Consider the following 17,169-nt stretch of genomic DNA (forward strand, 5'->3'; position numbering starts at 1 on the left):
TTCCCAGCTAAGTGACATTAGGGTGGCAGCAATGACCTCATGCCTCGATCTTGACTTAGCTGGTACCATTGAGGGGGTGAAGGAGCTCTTGTTCGGAAAGAGAGGCCGTACGCATCGTGCTGAGGCAGATGGAAAAGTAAAAGGTGCAAAAATGCATACTGCGAACTGCAGAACTAGACCAGTGCCAAGTTAATTGAATCGTAGAGAAGTGGAAGTGCCATCGATAATTATGGGTGCCAGAATTAGGCACGGTACATACAGAATTTGGCACAGTATACCTAAAGGTCGTGTACCACACTTGTGCTCGCGAGGAGGAAGAGGTGTCTGGAACACCTAGCCAGGCCACCTTTTGTTGTATAAACCCTGGTTTATCCCAAACCTGCTCATCGAGTATGAGAAGTCAGCAAACCCCTACTGCTGGTGTATTCTGGTGCTGTAGGCAGATGCTGTCTGGTTTGGACCTCGTGTCTTCTCTCCATGAGCTTGTCGAAAGCAGCAGAATTGCGTAGTGGGAATCACGCTGAGGTTACTGTCCTGTGGACTCATGCTAGGGCTCAGTGACGTGGACAGGCTCCCAGCACTAAGCAACAGCCCTCTGCTCTTTGAAGGAGGGAAGGAAAAGCAAATGTCAAAGTGTTATTGCAGGGAGAGAGTGGTACCTCCCTCCGTGCTTAGCTGTTGTATGTCTCAGTTGCTGCTTAGGGCAAAGGAGCAGAGCTCCAGTTCTGATCCCGGCTTTGAGCCAACAGCTGCAGACAGGCGCGTTCCTTAGTCTTATTTAAACTGTATATTGGAGTAGGTTAGAGGTCAAAACATATGAGCAGCTATATTTGGTCTGACCGAAAGTTCACTTATGCCTGCATCCTGTCTCCAGCAATGATCAGTAGCAGATATTTAGGAAGAAAGCATTTTTAATGAGGGAGAGATGGTAGTTCTTGCATATGCGCTGTCCTAGCGAAATGAAGTGAATCTCTTGAGTTCATCTTCACAATAGGTGGCAGCATAACTCCACCAGTTGAATATACTTGTGCTTCTGAGACACCATGTAAGATGCTTCGGTTTCACTTGGTTTTAACATCTTTGAGCCATGAAAGTAAGCTTATTTGGGGGATTTTTTTGACTTGTGATTTTTGTTACGTTAGTTTCTGTAGGGTTGTCTCATTTTTTGTATTTTCTAGCATGAAGCACGTAGTCGTCGTTGTCTCAAAGAAATAAGCATGCTGAAAGCGTATCTGAAGCATCAACTACCTAGAGCTAAAATAGACCAGGTCTCATAGACGGTATTGAAAACCTGGAGAATTGCAGCCAAGCGTGAAAGCTGTATCTCCACAGTATCTTTTTAAGACCATATAGCTTGTTTCCAAACTAGAATAATTCCTGAGGGAGTCTGGCTGTCTTTCAGGATAGTTAATCTTATTTATGTCTTCTATACACAGTCCGAAGGTCCGCAATACAGTATTTAATTTCAAATTATATACTTGTCTGGAGTGTCTCATGCTCAGGAGCGTGTTGCCCAAGAGATAGAACATAATAAAGCCATACTTTCTGAGATTGGTACATGCTTCCTGACTAGTGTAAAGAGTCACTGTTGTATAAATGGGTCAATAAAATGATTTAGGAAAGTATAGGCTGAAAAAAATTGTTGGTAAACTGATAGAGTAACAGCATCTTAACATCATGCCAAGGAAGATACCGTTAGTACATTCATTTTAGAATTCTCCTGTTTGATTTAAAATCACAGTTTTTTATTGATTACTAATGTATATTGTTTTATATGTTGATATGTTTATATGTTGATTACTGATATAAAGTTAAGAATTAAGTCAAGAATTAAAGTTAAGAATTAAGTCAAAAGATGTTGATCGGTGTGATTGAATGGGGAAATCCCCATGAAAAATGGGGATTGCTGCTTTAAGTTTAGTTTTAAGATACTCGGTAGGGACTCCTTAGAAAAAAAACAATAGTATTTTACATAATAAAATATTATGTTTACATTGTAATAGTCTTATTTTACACCACTGATAGGTTGAAAGTTAATGGCACTTTCAAGAGCTTCGGATTTTTTTGTTGTTTAACTGAAATGAAGTTTCGAAACTCATGATGTGTCTAAATAGAGTAGTCAGTAAAACAAAATTTTCTTGCTGTCAAAACACCTTATTCGCCTTTTTTAAAGATTTTTTTTTACAGGATACGCGCATGCCCCAGCACACGAGTGGACAGCTTAGCAGTGGCAAGACTTCTGGATGAAAACTTGACACGAGACTTTAGTTGCTCCTTAAAGACCAGATCAGCTCTGAGGTGCACATTGAAATGATTTCCAGGTATTTCAAACTGAGCGTGTAGACCAGGAAATCTTGGTCTCTGTCAAGCAAGTGTTATGAAATAAAAATGTTGAATGAAAAGATCAGTAATGTGTGAGGAGGGGAGGGGAGAGCAACAGCAACAAAATACCAGCGGGCATTGGGCTGTGCTTGAGACGAGATGATTTCACCAGATTTCTTACCTCAGCTCAGATCCAGTTCATAGCAAAGAACGAAGAAGTGATTGCATCTATTTGGTGCAGACACAAATGACTTCTGCATTTAATCATAGTGCAGCTGACTGTCTCACACACGCAACAGAGGAAATTGGAGCTTCCTGCAACCTACATAGGGCTAATTTATGTGGACTGCATAATAATAGAATAGACTGTAATAATACATTTAAAATACTGTGCCATTCACGATTCTTAAGGCTATCCAGAGTTGTCAGCTAGCTAACGCACCTTTATGGTGTTTTCCTTTGATGTGTTTTCCATTTTCATTAATGTGCTAGCTTTTTTTTTTTTTTTGTCATCTTTCTCATGCCCTGATTTTCCTTTTAGCATTTCTTTTACACGCCTACTGGAAACATGTATATAATAGAGGGCCGTTTGAAATGCTTTAATCAATGGTATGCAAACCTCCCAGACAACAATGCTGAAAACTTGCTAACCCAAAATAAAATAACCTGTGCAAGGAGGTAACTATTTCGGCATAAGACTGTGCCAGTACCTGTCATTGCGAAAAAGTGGGAGCTGTGACTTAAAATTCCACTTTGAAGCCACCAATTTTTTCTTCCCTTTTAAGGAAGGATCTCTCATTTCTAGCAACTTCTTGGGTGGAGGAGGCAAAGAACAGGACATAAATCCCATTTCTGTGTGGACGCAGGCATGTAGCATGCTGCTTGCGGTGGCAGAGGAGAGGGCGCTGGGATCCGGAGCCACAGGAGGGACCAGGACTGCTCGAGAGATCAGTGCTGGTCTGTGCTGCAGAAGCTTCAGTTCCAGACTTTAATCGTTTATGCTTATTTGCTCAATTTTAAAAACAGAAACCTTCCTAACTAATAGCCTTCTTGCAAGCACATACAAGAGGATTAGGACAGAGTAGGTCAAGCCCGTTTGACAATACCAATTGCATAGACAGCCGGAGTGTGAGTACCTAGAAAGTTTCACCAGTTGTCCGGGCCCCGTTTTTCAAAACTCTTTGATTGAAGCCTTAAAGTTTCATCCTTCAGATCTTCAGTGCACTTCTTTAACCAGCTTTTGCTGGCCAGTTTGAGCCTACTTTCATATCCAGAATATTTCACTTACTCAGGTGAAAGGGAACGCTACAGAGGCCTCTCCCTCCATTGCCAGGCATTGTCAGCCACCCCATAGTTTTCAAAGTTTCTTTGTTTAGAAATGTATCTAGTTTCCCTCTGAACCCTTTAAAGCTCCTGATTTCCATGACCGATGCGGGTAACATATTCCATACGCTTGCTTCCCTTTTGTTAGTGAGCTTGTTCAGTCTCTATCTGTCTTTGATGGAGGCGTACACCAGGCTCCTCCTGTTGCCACTTGAAAGCTGGGAAATGCCCTCAGTTCTTTAGCAAAATTAATTTTGTTTCCAATGCTCTTTGTCAAGCTGTACATAATGCTGCTTTGCTTTGCTTAGGTGTTTGCATATTGTGCAGCAATTGTTTTATCTTTGCCAGGATTTTATTTGTACAGCTGGCCATGCCTTTGATACAAGGAAATGCGAGAGTTTAAAGGATGGAAGGAAGGGAGAGATGGTGGGGGAGCCGCAACAGCTGTTTGTGCTATCCCCAGGTGGGGAGCTGTGCTTCACAAACCCTCCGTGCAGAGCACCAGCGGTTCCAATGAAGGAGAACAACAAAAAAATACAAGCCAAAGCTCGGGAAAAAATGAACAGCTGGCACCGGAGAGCACTAATTGGCCGTAACGGCCTGGCCCTGCCCATGGCCAGCAGCCCCATCTCACCCCTGTGCCTAATCCTGGCCGAGTGATGCAGGTACCCCCTGCATCGTTCCTGCTCCTGCCTGGGCCCCCGCGATGGACCCTGGGCCCGACCCACCTTGCCTGGGGCTGTTGGTGGGACCAGATCTGCTCAGGTGCTGGGGACAGCCAGGTCACCCTGGGCTCCCTCCTGCAGCTCCTCAGCGAGCCTTCAGCATCTCTTGAAGCTCACCTCTTCATCTCGCATGTGCTGTGGTGCATGAACCCCCCTGCAGGTGATGGTTTGCTTCCTACAGGTTCTTGTTAGCTGTGGGCCGAAGGATGGGGTGGCAAGTTGAAGGGATGGAGGTCATCCAGTTTGCAGAAGATACCGTTTAAGATGCTTGATAATTGCAGCAAAACCTAAACGAGGAGCAACATGCAGCTGAGGAGAGAAGAGATGGAAAAAAATAGTCTAAAATGTAGCCATTAGGGTCACTAAATATTGTTTATTTATAGCTGGTTCAGGCCCACTTTCTGTTCCAGATACTTCTGAACTAACTTCAGTCATGCAACAAATGCAAAGCCAAAATAACGCAGTGCTGATTTCGCCAGCTGTGCCTCTCCCCTGATGTAAACAGGGCTTTCCAGCTACGCTTTTATGTAAGTATTTTTGCAGCAGTGTGGAAGCCATTAAACTGTGTGGTTATGTATTTCGCTGCTCATTTGAGACCTATTAAAATAAGGTATTACACAGTGAGCCCGAGGCAGCAGGGACGGGTGAAAGAGGGCAGATTTTGCTCCAGACTGCCATCGCCATATCAGAGAAGGCAAACTACGTTTCTCTAATTTACAGATAAAATCGCCTCAGCTGAAAACTCATTTGATGGTGCATTTTAGACCACATGGGGTCTGAAATGTCATTTTCCCCTCTTTGAGACAAAGAGTGGCAATGATTCTGTGGCACTGGCTTACGAATGTTAATGCAAATGTGTTTTGAGTGAGGTTTTTTTTATTGGCTGAGATGTCTCCAGCCTACAGGCTGCTTGTTCTCAGTCCAGCACTTTGCCTGCCCTTTGTTTTATCTGTTAAGAGCACAACAGCTTTGTCCAGGTGCTCACAGGTGGGGTATATGGATAGCACCTGGAGTAAGCAACTTGGTTTCAGGTGGGCAGAATTATCCACATGAAAGACAAGGTCATTTGCCCCTTCATCTCCAGTTCCATAGTGCTTGCTGCCTATGTGGGGTCTTATCTTCTCATTTTCAGTCTCAAACCCTTTCATCTCCCGTGTTCCTCCTTCTACCTGCCCACTTCTAGTGGGGGTAATGGGGTCAACCTCCAAATCCCTGTTTCTGGATCTGGATTTCACGGTTAGCTTGGCTGTAAGTCATTTCTCAGAGCTGTCTTTTCATTTATGCATTTTTATTCTACATTGTTTATTTGATCATCACGTCATGTTAGGATGATGTCATGTTTTGGCTCTAAAAACTTCAGAAGTCCAGGCAATGTGATTAGAGACAAGTTCACTCCCCGGATTCATTTTCTTTTGAACGCCCAGAGCTTGGCCTTGTCTTCTCACGCACACTGACCATCAGCTGTGGTGGGAAGACAAGGTCCAGACTGGGGCAGGAGGCATTGAAAGGGAGCATAGATGTGGTGTCTGCCTGTAGCAGGATTTCAGAGGAAACTTGGGTGCTGGAAAGGTGGTGACTGAAGACGTGTGTCAGAAGGATGACTGACCTGTAAATGAGCACAATGTGAGATGGAGACGTGGTGTGTTGAAGATGCTACTGCTGCCCCAGAGGCCAAAGCACAGCTGAGTTTAACTGCATTTAAACAAATGAGAAACACAAGGCTTACCCGTGAGCTGGGGCAGAAATCTCATGTGGCATCCCTCGACAGGCTTCATCTCTGATATTAAAATATATATTTATATTAGAGGAAAGGCTGAGAGCGTTTCTTCTTTATTCTGGTATTTCACATCCTCATGCTGAGGTGCTAGCTGAAAACAGAAGAGCAGTAAAAGGCTTTCAGATGAACGTACACAGACGAACAGCAACTCAGGTTGCTCCTTCCCCACCTACCCTTCAAGATGCCCCATGGCTTTTGCTCGTGTAGCCCTTGCAGCTCCTGTTGTTCAGCTCAGCAGCTCCTTACGAGCTTGGTGAGGCAGGAATGTGTCAGTGACCAGAGCCATCTCCTGCCCTGTCCCAGCCCCTGCTTCACTCAGGGACCTCCCATCCCCACCACTGCTGTGTCCAAGTGCCCTCTGTACACGCACAAAACAAGATCTGTGGGATGTCCCCTTCCTGAGCTGGGCTGATCACAGTAAATCCTTACCAGGCCCCTCGCACATCCTTCACGTGGGCAAAACAACCAAGTGCCCATCGTGAGGGGTGCGTACAGCCACGTACCTCCTTCTGTGGAAACTTGTGGTGCTCTGCGCTCTTCTAGGAGCACTTGTGATGTGGGGCTTTTTTCCTTCTAAGTTTTCAAACAATGCCTCAAGGCTGTAGCCACAGCACGTCGAGTGGTCCTAAAATTGAAATTATCTGGGCACTTAGGAATCTGCTGTATAATTAATTACATCTCTGTGAGACACAGAGATACTTTTGTCCCCTGTTGTGTTGATTGTAAACAGAGGTATGAGGTGGAAGGAAGGCATAAATGATGCTGTCTGACAAAGAGGTTTGCTTTGAGGGAAACGCAGAAGACCTGTTAGAAGCCCAGGGCTATGTCTGTACCCCTAAATGAGGTGTGTGGGGGATGCCTGGGAGCGTGCAGCTTGGCTCTAGTGGGGTGATGCCACAGCATGTAGTCATGGGGAAACCTCAGGTGGGATGAGAGCCCCCGAGTTAGATGCCAAGAGTGAGTTAAGGAAAGAACACGAATCCCCTCTGTCAGAGGAAGTCCAGGAGTGCAGCCTGTGGCACCTGAGGGGGCAGAGCATGGGGCTGGGTCACCCTGCCCATGCTGAGGTGCTTCCTGACTGGAGTGCTGGGCAGCACGAGCACATCTGGTGTCACCCGCTGCACCGTGGGTCTGGTAGTTTACCAGACCAGGTAGCACTGGTCTGGTAGCCTCTGTCCCAGACCTCATCCCTTCTTCCCTTCTCCAGAACATGGAACAAGAAAAGCTCCTTTCGGGGACAGAAATAAAATTTCTTCCAGAATTTCCTCTGAGGAGCTCAGGGGTTGTGCTACAGCAGATACAGGCAACTCCACCGTGTGCTTGGTCCCAAGTGCCGCCTCAGCTGCGTGACCTTGGCCGGACAGAAATCCAGGACAGAGCTGGCCCTCACCATGCGCAACTTTCCTGAAGGGGGAAGCAAGTGCAGCAGTAATTGGCTTACTTTCTGTATCCCCACCAGTCTGCCTCACAGAAGTGTTTCAGCGCATTTGCTTGTGTTGATTGCTCCTGGAAGTGCCGGCTTGATGATTTTGTGAGCAGGAGATTCAGCTTTCATTTGCTTCCCATTCAGAGTCCATTTGCTAGCGTAACCTCCCTGCTGCCAGTGCTGCTTCCTTGACTGTGTGTGGTCCTTTTGCCAAATCCTGACATTTCTTATTTTTGGTTAACATCAGAATGGAAGTCCAGAATAATTGCTCTTTCACTTGCCTCTTAAATAGGCCATGCTGCCTGTCTGCATAAATGGTCTCTTCATACATCTTGTCACTCTGCCTTCTAGGCTTCCTTGGAAAAAAAAACAACAAAACAAACCAAAAAAACCCACTATTTTTCAGAAGTTGCTTTTTCTTCCTCATGAATCACTCTCACCCTGTATGATAGCCAGCATTTGGCCCCAAAGGATGAATACTGTGCAGCTTTGCCAAGGTGCAGTTCAGTTCTAAGACATCCCATATATCCAGGGCTGTCCTGGAAGACCTTGAGGGCTGGGGAGTTGAAGCCTGGCAGGAGCAACGCCGCCTCTGCAGCTGCACCTACCTCCAGTGTTTGATTTCAAGCCCAGCCCAGGTTTGAACCATGAGTGTGCAAACCCTGGTGACACAGGAGGATGATCTGCAAATGCAGTTTTGTCAAGGATAAAAGTCTTTGCTGTCAAGCTGTTCAAAGGGAAACATTTACAGGGTCTAAAGAGCCTTCCTGGGTCAGAGACTACAACTTCTATCATCACTCACCTCCCATTACAAACTTCTTTTATAGACTACCATAGCTCCTTTATAGAGGCAATTAGGCTGGATTTTGTCCTTCTCCTGGTAAAAGGTTGTTTCAGAGCCTTGTTGCTCTCAGTATTAGAAACCAGATAAGAAGATGGGAGTAGCCGTGTAGGACCAGATGAAGGATCCTTCCAAGTATCGTAGGCCTGACATTAGTCAACAGCATATGTGTGTGGTGCCAGGAGTTGGACTCGATGATCCTTGTGCGTCCCTTCCAACTCAGGATATTCTATGATTCTATGATGTTTAAATAGAAAAAGCAAAACCTCTTAAATTTATTAAGATCAGTAAGAATATAGCCAAATCACACAAACTATTAGCCTGTTAGCCAGATAGTGGCTGCCCATTCTCCACCCATGGAGATACCCAGATCCTCGTCCATGTTCATTGAAGCCTTGCCCTGACATTGAAGCTGGCTGTTGTTTGAGCAGGGAATGGATCAGACAGTCTCTTTCAACCTCAGCTATTCTGTGATTCTGTATTTTATTTATAGGTACACCTGGTTTTATTTTTTATTTGCACGTATATCTGTAGCTCAGGTAACTGCAGCTGTAGTCACAGTTGTCCAACATCTCCCGCGATAAGACCCCATTTTCAGCTTGCTGCAGGTGACCAGACAGCGTGTGTTTAAGTTGTAGCTGTTGGATACACTCTTTGCGCTGCATCTTTTCTTTCGGTTACATTCATCTTTTTCTTTTGCTGTTACAGTTGACGTGCTCTAACCATTTCCAAGAGCAAGGTTACTGAAAGAGTCATGACCAAGAGCTGGGAGGTGGCTTGGAAACCAACACACATCTCCAGCAGATGTGGCTTGCAGGGTCATCAGGTGACTCACGCTCTGGCTATGCGGGTGGTCAAGGTCCACGCTTGAACCAAGGTCCTGGGTCTCCTTTCCGTGGTAGTCGAAATGTGACTGCCTTTTCTCTGGGGGGAGGCACAGCCATGAGCATGTTCCTCAGTGCCAGCTGGTGTTGGTGGGAGCCCTACTACACCCTCTCCAAAACCAGTCCCCAGGGTTTGGTGCCCTGTGGCTCACACGGTGGCTCAGTATCCACAAGCTGGGGCAGAGCCCAGGCTCGTGGTGTCAAGAAGGCAAATTGGGCAATCGCAAACTAGGGTGGGACAGCAGGTCCAAAAGGAAGCAGTTCCTTCCCTCCACCGCCCACAGAGCGCAGTCACTCTGAGGTCTCTGCTCCCCGAACCACACCACGCTTGGGTAAAATGCCTGCGAGCTCCGCACAGCCCTCTGTGCTGCTGTTACCAAATTGTGTTGAGAGCTCATTTTTAAGTGAAGCTGGTGGGGGGGCTGTAGGGCAGGAATAAGCCCTCAGGCATATCTGTCCATACCGTACTTATTGCAGCCTGTCCTCCAACGCTTTAATGCAAAATAAGTCACTTAAAATGGATGGTCATGCCCAGAAGAACCATCACTCTCAATTGTGAACCCTTCACAAACCCAGGAAAAAAATCAATGAGGGATATAAAATAAATAAATAAATCATATTTCATCTCCTCTGTGGCAGTGGGGAGGAAAAAAAAAAGCAATATAGGCTTCCCTGTAGGGGATTAGGTTTCATTTTAAAATTTTAAACAAATGCAGAAATCTTAGTAGAAGCTTATGGAAGACCAAGCATTCTGGCATTAAACTAGGAATAAACGGCAGAAGGCTGGGACTCAGGAGACTTTAGGGTTACTGTCTTCTCCACCACTATGCAACCTGTTGTGTGTGACCATGTCTGGTTTCATGTAAGCCAGATCTTCCAGGCTGACTTCTTCCTTCTGGTTTCAGTGGGAGTAAGAACTTAAACACCTCAGGAAGGTCCATTTGCTCCGTTCTCTCTCTCTCACTTGCTATCTGCTCATCTCGTAGGTGTTGCAAGAGCTCTGAGATGAGGGCCGGTCCATACATGTCTGTAAAATGATGCACTCTGTTGACTAGGGGACATTATACAGAGTTGAATTGCCGTGTGATGATTCATATTTTCTTTTGAAAGATTCATTTTGGGCAAGGAATGTGTGGAGTTGAACGTGTGTTTGGGGCATGGGCTGGCCATCTTTCCTATTTGTGAAATAGCCTCCATGCTGGTGGTTCAAATACAAATCAAGGTGGTCAGGGACCACCTTCAGCTTCTGACCTCATTTTCCTGATGCTTTTCACTCTGTGGAGAAAAGAGGGTTGCTCACTGTTTGCCCCAACAGGCAGGCAGTGTTTGGTATGTACATCTGTACACAGACAGGCAGGGAGAGGTATGTGTGATGTACAAATAGGCTGGTGCTCGCAATACAGCTTTGATTGCACAGTTGTATTTCAGAAAGAGGAGACACCAAATAATATTGTGCAACGGAAGGTTTTTCCAGAGTTGCACAATTGCTGGATCCTGTGCTGGAGATCAAGGAACTCTGACAAATTGATTTCAGGTAACGAAGCGCGGCCTAGCCGCGAGAAACTTTGTACGTTACATGCATGCGCACCACCAAAACCATCCCAACAGAGACAAAAGCATTTTAATTTCTTCTGCATCAAGATTAATGTGCTTGTCATAGTCCAAGGAACGCTTCTTAACTAATACTTGGCGACTGCTGTGGTAGGAAACGTGAGGAACCTAATAGCTCTTGGTGGAGGTGCCATCTTGTGAGCGACAGGGTGAAAACCACAGCAGCAAAGCCCCTGCTGGGTGCATCAGGCAGTGCTGGCACCGTGCTGAAGCAAACTTCTCCACGTGCTTGTGGTGAAGCCTACATTACCCCCCTTGAACAGCCAGGGTATGCAATCCCATCAAAGCTGGCTTCCCTGAGGTACGTCAGGCGCATCTGGGCCTCACAACCTGCTGGAAATGCCCTGCAGCACTTTGGTTGTTTCTGGGGGGAGAGAAGAAGCTGCCGTACCCCTGCAAGGCAGCACTGGTGGGGGAAAATAGATCAGGGACAGCCCGGAGCTGTGTTTGGGTGGGAAAAAAGGCCCAGGAAGAGGCCACCCTCCCAGGTAAACCCTCTGGCCACTGATTTAGGGAATCGGCCAGCAAATGCCCTGCTAAGGAGGTGGTGGCCGTGAGGACGGAGAAGCCTGCCGTTGTGATGTGAGGTTTGCTTGCCCTCGGGGCTGTAGCATGAAACTTGAGCAGCTATTATTAATGAATATTAATCTACGCTGCGTGTCAGGACTCGGCGCGTTACTGCAACAGAGGCTGAAGTCGGGAGTTGTCCTCCGTCCCGAGAGAGGGCTCGCACGGCCTCGTGAGGCTTCACCTCTCGTTTGCAGCCCTTGCGTTTTACATCGGATTTCCATTATTGAATTAAGCATACAGCATGGTTTTGTGGGGCAGACCAAGCTTTTCATAAAACGTCTTGGAGAGAAAACTTTTTCTCAAGACATACAAGGAAAACAGCAAGGGTTTTTCCATAACCACAAAATAATTGTTCTAGATATATTACTGTGCCAAACAAAACCTGTTCTCTTTATAGCTTTTGTTTCTTGGTAAACACAGGGCTCGCTGCAGTGAGGAACATTTGAAAAGCAAAATCTTGTGATTTAAGATGTTATCCACGGTATTTTTGTGTTCACAGGGCACACTACTGACACTTGTTCTGTGTTTCATGACAAGCCCAGAGAACAACAAATCATCAGAAAAAGTGTTTCTATTGAGGGGAAAAAAAAAAAAAAAATGTTTGTGGAGTTTATGTCCCTCAATCAGCAGCTGTCTGTACTTGGTAAAGCTGGTTAAAGGAAATGGTTTTCTGCATATTTTTGTAAAAGCTTTGAATTATTTTCACTTCCTTGCAGCTTCCTTGCATATATATATATTACTTTTCTTAAAAACCTTGCAAAAACCCTTTCAGATCCTGAGAATTTTTTTTAGAAGCAGAACCAAATGCCAGAGGAGGATGTTACCGAGATTTACACTGTACTAGTCCAAATCTGCAATCTGCCTTATGCAGGCCAAATTCCCATTAGCACTTGAGGTTCAGCCAGTGATACAGTTCTTGTTTTCCTTTTCATCCTTTTTTTTCGAGCTGATTCACGGCCTTTGTTATCCCTGCGCACCGTCTGGGTGTGAGGGTTCTGGCCAAACTGCAGCAATAACTCTCTGCGCTGATATCTGAGGGAAGCGCTCAGCTGGGAGGGAAGAAAAATTGCTCCTGCTACAAAATAAGCTATTTAATAGTATGTGTGGTAATGGGGGGAGGCTAGAAAATTGATTTTGGACAGTGCTTGCTGGATGCATACAGCGCCTGGGGAAGGAGGTAAAGACCTGCCTGTTGTAATCTCCGCTCTCCCTCATTTTGTTATTCTCAAACCCAGTCCAGATGGGAAGAAAAATGCCTGGGCTCTGCTCATCAACAATTAAGAAGGAAGCAAGCATAAAGCAGGCGTGTTTGCGTGTGGCCGAGGGAGGCCTCGTGCTCCCAGCTCTGCCCCTCAAATTGCTCCTAATGGGACCGGTGAGTGTTTTGCAACCGGGCTCTCGGCGGGCGATGCTGCAGCCAGCCGGCGCGCCCGCACACGGCCACCAAAATGCTGGCGTGCTTTTGCATGCATCATGCCATTGTTATTATAATGGCCAATAACTAGCTGCAAACAAATTAGGTGTCCCGATACCGCGCTCTAATGAGCTTAGATGCATACCCAGTGGTAGGCAAAAGGTAAAACAACAGCACCAGACAGGTAATTTCTGGACCTGTTACAAGTAATTTGCAAGCTCAGGCATCCCAGTTTTGCAATCTCGCTCATCTTCATTTCCTTGGAGCGCTGCATCTTCTTGTCAACATGAGCTGGCTTCTTTTTGGAAGTGTTTGGCTTTCAGTCAGGTCTCTGTCCCTGCTTGCGCAAGGGCCAATAAATGTTTAACTCCATTGATACATTTAGCCCGAAGTAAAAGGGAAAAGCATGTCTTCCACGGGCAGTGATAAGTATTTTCCCCTAACTTTTCCCTTGTAAATATTAATTGGAGAAATGGGGGCTGCATTCGCCTGGTGGCACCACACTTGCTGAATGCTTTGTGAATGCACAGGCTGCACCCATGCAGCTGCATTGACCCTCTCTGTGCGCGGACAGCCGCAGTGTGTGGGGACCCTTATAAACAGGGAGAAAGCAAAGGGCCTGAGTGGCCTTGCTCTGCACAAAGGGGGACCCCTCACGCTTGGTGGTCTCTCGGTGGTGCCCGCCTGCATTCAGCCTGTCCCTGTCCTTGGCTTTCATGGGGTGTTTTCCTTAGTGCTCTGGAAGAGCCGGCAGCCCGCTTTGCAGCAGCAGTGTATGTTTCTGTATTATTTTTGCATTTTGGGGTCGATGGTGTCTTGCAAAAAAAAATGGTAAACTTAGGCCTGAGGAATAAAAGACTGAAAGAGATGCAAAAAAAGGAAGGTAAACCAGAGGCAGCCCTAGAAAGAGGAAAATGGTCTGTGGGAAAAGGAAAGTACAAACGGTGTGGCAGGTCGCTACTAGAAGTTTGCAGTAGGGAGGACAAATAGCAATGTGTAGGGATGTATGGAGAACCACATCTATTTTTCTATCCCTCCCTAAAAAAGAAAGCAGGTTTCCTCCTGGGAAACACACACGTTTGAGTTTTGTTGATCCGAATATGTGGAAGATTTATGAAGGGACTTCATTTTATATGAAACCGCTCATGGCAAAATTTAAAAATACCATACTAATTCAGAGTTTGTCTGGCTTTGTTTGCCATAAATAATCAGGAAGGAGGGAGAAAAGGGGGTGCGGGTTGCACCCCAGGTGGCAGGACGCTACTAGTGGTTTGCGGCAGAGAGGTGCCCCTTGCAAGGAAGGGACAGGGGAAGGAGTTTGGGCAGAAGCTGGTTGTTTGCACGTTGGCAGCTGTTCTTCAAACTTGGATGCCTGCAGACCTGGCTAACAAAACCTGAGCCACCAGCAGCTGTCTGTAAGACTTGCTGGAGGACAAGTGAAGCTGACTTTAAGCCAGGGGGGTGAAGAAGAAGCCGGGGAGGCAAAGAGCGGCTGGCTCTACTTCAGCTCCCAGGAAAAAAAAGAAAATGGAGCAAAGGATCAGAGCAGCTCACACCTGATGATACAATGAGCGAGGACGGACTGGGCTAGGGCCAGCTCCTTTCTGCTTCCACACCAGGCAGTAGCTTGGCTCACAGGCAGCAAGGCCAGGCTCCGGCTTGTGCTCTGAGCCTGTTTCTGAGACAAAGGCGAAGGCCACGCCGGGGCCCACAGACAGGGCTGCAGCTCGCAAGACACGGGCAGAAGCCTGTTCCTGCACCTGGAGGTCACGCTGGAGGTTGGTTTTGGGCACGTGCCTCGGCTGGACGCGGCGCAGATGCCAAGCTGGGAGCATGACCTACAAGGCAAGAGCAAGGGCACGGGGTTTATTCCGCCCGGAGGAGGCAAGCGGAGCGTTTCAACACGCTGCAGAGAGGAAGGGAATTGCCCTCCTCTCTGCCCGTGGGGCAGCAAGGACGTTTCAGGTTAGTCATGGGGAAAATATCATACATGCACCGCCGGCCATTGGGCACTTGGAAGGCGGCTTCAGATCTCTGAGCCTGGTTGTGAGGGGCTATGGGCCCCTATAAGAAGGAAATGTTTGTATCTGGTCAGCGTGAATTGTGTTTCCCTACAAATGGGGACCTGTGTTCGAGGATCTGTGCTTTGAGCCCTAGCGTTTTCACGAGCTAATGAAAGGCATTTTATAATTACGTCAAGCAGAAGGGAAACATCTCTCTAGTTACTTAGTAACTAAGATGCTTTGTCAACATAAAAGTGACAGGGTTCTTATTGCCTACTTATGTACTCAGAAAAATTGAACTATTTACAGCAGAGGCATTCAGTGTGTTGCGTGTGCTAATGCAGCATTTCAGTGGCACAGCCATAGGAATGAAGGCTCATCAAAAACCTGTAGCTTGTAATGTTTGATTCATGGTGGAGCCCCCTTGGAAAAAAAAAATGCTTGCTGGGTATGCATTTTATATCTGTAAAATGTGTTTTATTAGACAGAGACTTAAACTGACTCAGTGAATCAGAGGGCATGGACGTGGTGAAATTACTGATCTGGAACTCCAGTTTATTTTTAAAGACACACACAGCTATGTGGGAACCTCTGCCATCAGTGCACTTGAGGGCCTCTGACTTTGTTCAAGTCAGGGTAAAAAAGGCTTCCAATAAGTAGCGCAGAAGGAAGAGTAAAGATAACATCAGCCACCTTCTGCTGGTGGATCGGTGAAGCTGCACCCTCCTGGGTGCAAGGACAAGGAGAGGTGGGCTGCTGAGAAACAGCTGTTGGGGAGGATGCTCTTAAACGTCGACGCTGGCATGCTGCGGGAAGGCTGGCTTGTTTTGTTTCCTTTCTGCCTTTTGATTTATTACACCTACCTCTGTTTATCACACAAAATAAATGCACGAGGTCAGCTGTGACAAGCAATGTGGGGAATGCACGCACAAAAGACGTGAACCTTTAGAGCAGGAAATAAACCACAGCATTTGATGTTCCATCATTGCATTTAATTAGGATAACTAATTGCTGCTCTTCTGCCAACCTGCTGTGGTGCCTGATCCTTGCCCTCCTCGGTGGCAGTGGCTCCCAAATTGGGGCTCTCAGGCTCTGCATTTGGCTGCGCGTCCATAGGGCATCTCAGCGCTTCAGGTGGCCCAGGGCTGTCCCTGCGCTAATGCTCCTTTTGCACACAGTTCGCCTGCATCCTGCTCAGTGCTCACTGCTGATTGAAAGGGGGAAAAAGAGGAAACTGCAGGAAGACAAACGACAGGGTCCCCCGCTGCTCTGAAGAAACTCCCTTGCTCTTTCCAAAGTAGGCCGCATAAATATTGATCTTGCCAGGACGTGCCCTACATTCATTTGCACAGACATTATAAATGTGCTTAAGGACGAGAAATCAATCTTGTTTTCCTGCGCGGTAAACATGTGCAGCCAAGGATGCGCATAGATAATGCGAATTACAGCTCTCAGTCCTGCCACTTAAACACTGGGTTGGAAAAGGTGCTCTGAGGAAACAGATGAGGAAAAGATGTTCTTACCTACTTGCTTATTTGGAGGTATTTCCATGGATCCCCCTCCAGACCCTTTAAAACACATTCAACTCCCATTTCAATTCTAGTAGTAATCTGTAAGCTAACTAGCTTTCTGTATTTCCCTGATGAATTTGCCTAGGTTACTTTTTGACAGCCTGCTGCCAGCAAGTCAAGGTGCAACCTTAGACATTCATGTGACTTTATCACTCCCTCTCCTATGAACCTTCCGTATAGTTTAGCGTTGCAACATTGCAATTGGAGAAATCATATCATTAGGTTGCGAAAGCCGTAGGATTCCTGCAGTAGAGAGCCACGGGGTGGCTTCTGAGTCACTGGATGATTAATAATTAATACATAATTGCTGGATAATCTGTTTAGACAGTCACAGTATAGGGAATTTATTGCTGTTGTCTCTGGAGAATACTGCTACTAAAATAATAAAACTTTAACGAGTCCCCTCTCCTTGTAGCCCCACTGAATTTCTGATGAGAAATAGCACAAAGCTGCCACGTCTTGCTATATATAGATTGCAGTGCGGTACAACGAAAGCTCCTGCTTTTTTACCAAGCAAAGTGTACACATATTCATAATGCAGGAGACATGGCAGACATGTTATGAGAGAGAGAGAAGTATTTGTGTGAGAAGTATTTTAAAAGAAAATGATTTGATTCAGTTCTTCCTGAAGTATCTGATTTACCTTGCTTGAGCTACTGTTTGGCCAATTTCTGTGCCAGTTTTGTTTGCTCGACTTACATT

Source organism: Cygnus atratus, chromosome 2 (genome assembly GCF_013377495.2).
Source record: "Cygnus atratus isolate AKBS03 ecotype Queensland, Australia chromosome 2, CAtr_DNAZoo_HiC_assembly, whole genome shotgun sequence".
NCBI classification, from domain to species: domain Eukaryota; kingdom Metazoa; phylum Chordata; class Aves; order Anseriformes; family Anatidae; genus Cygnus; species Cygnus atratus.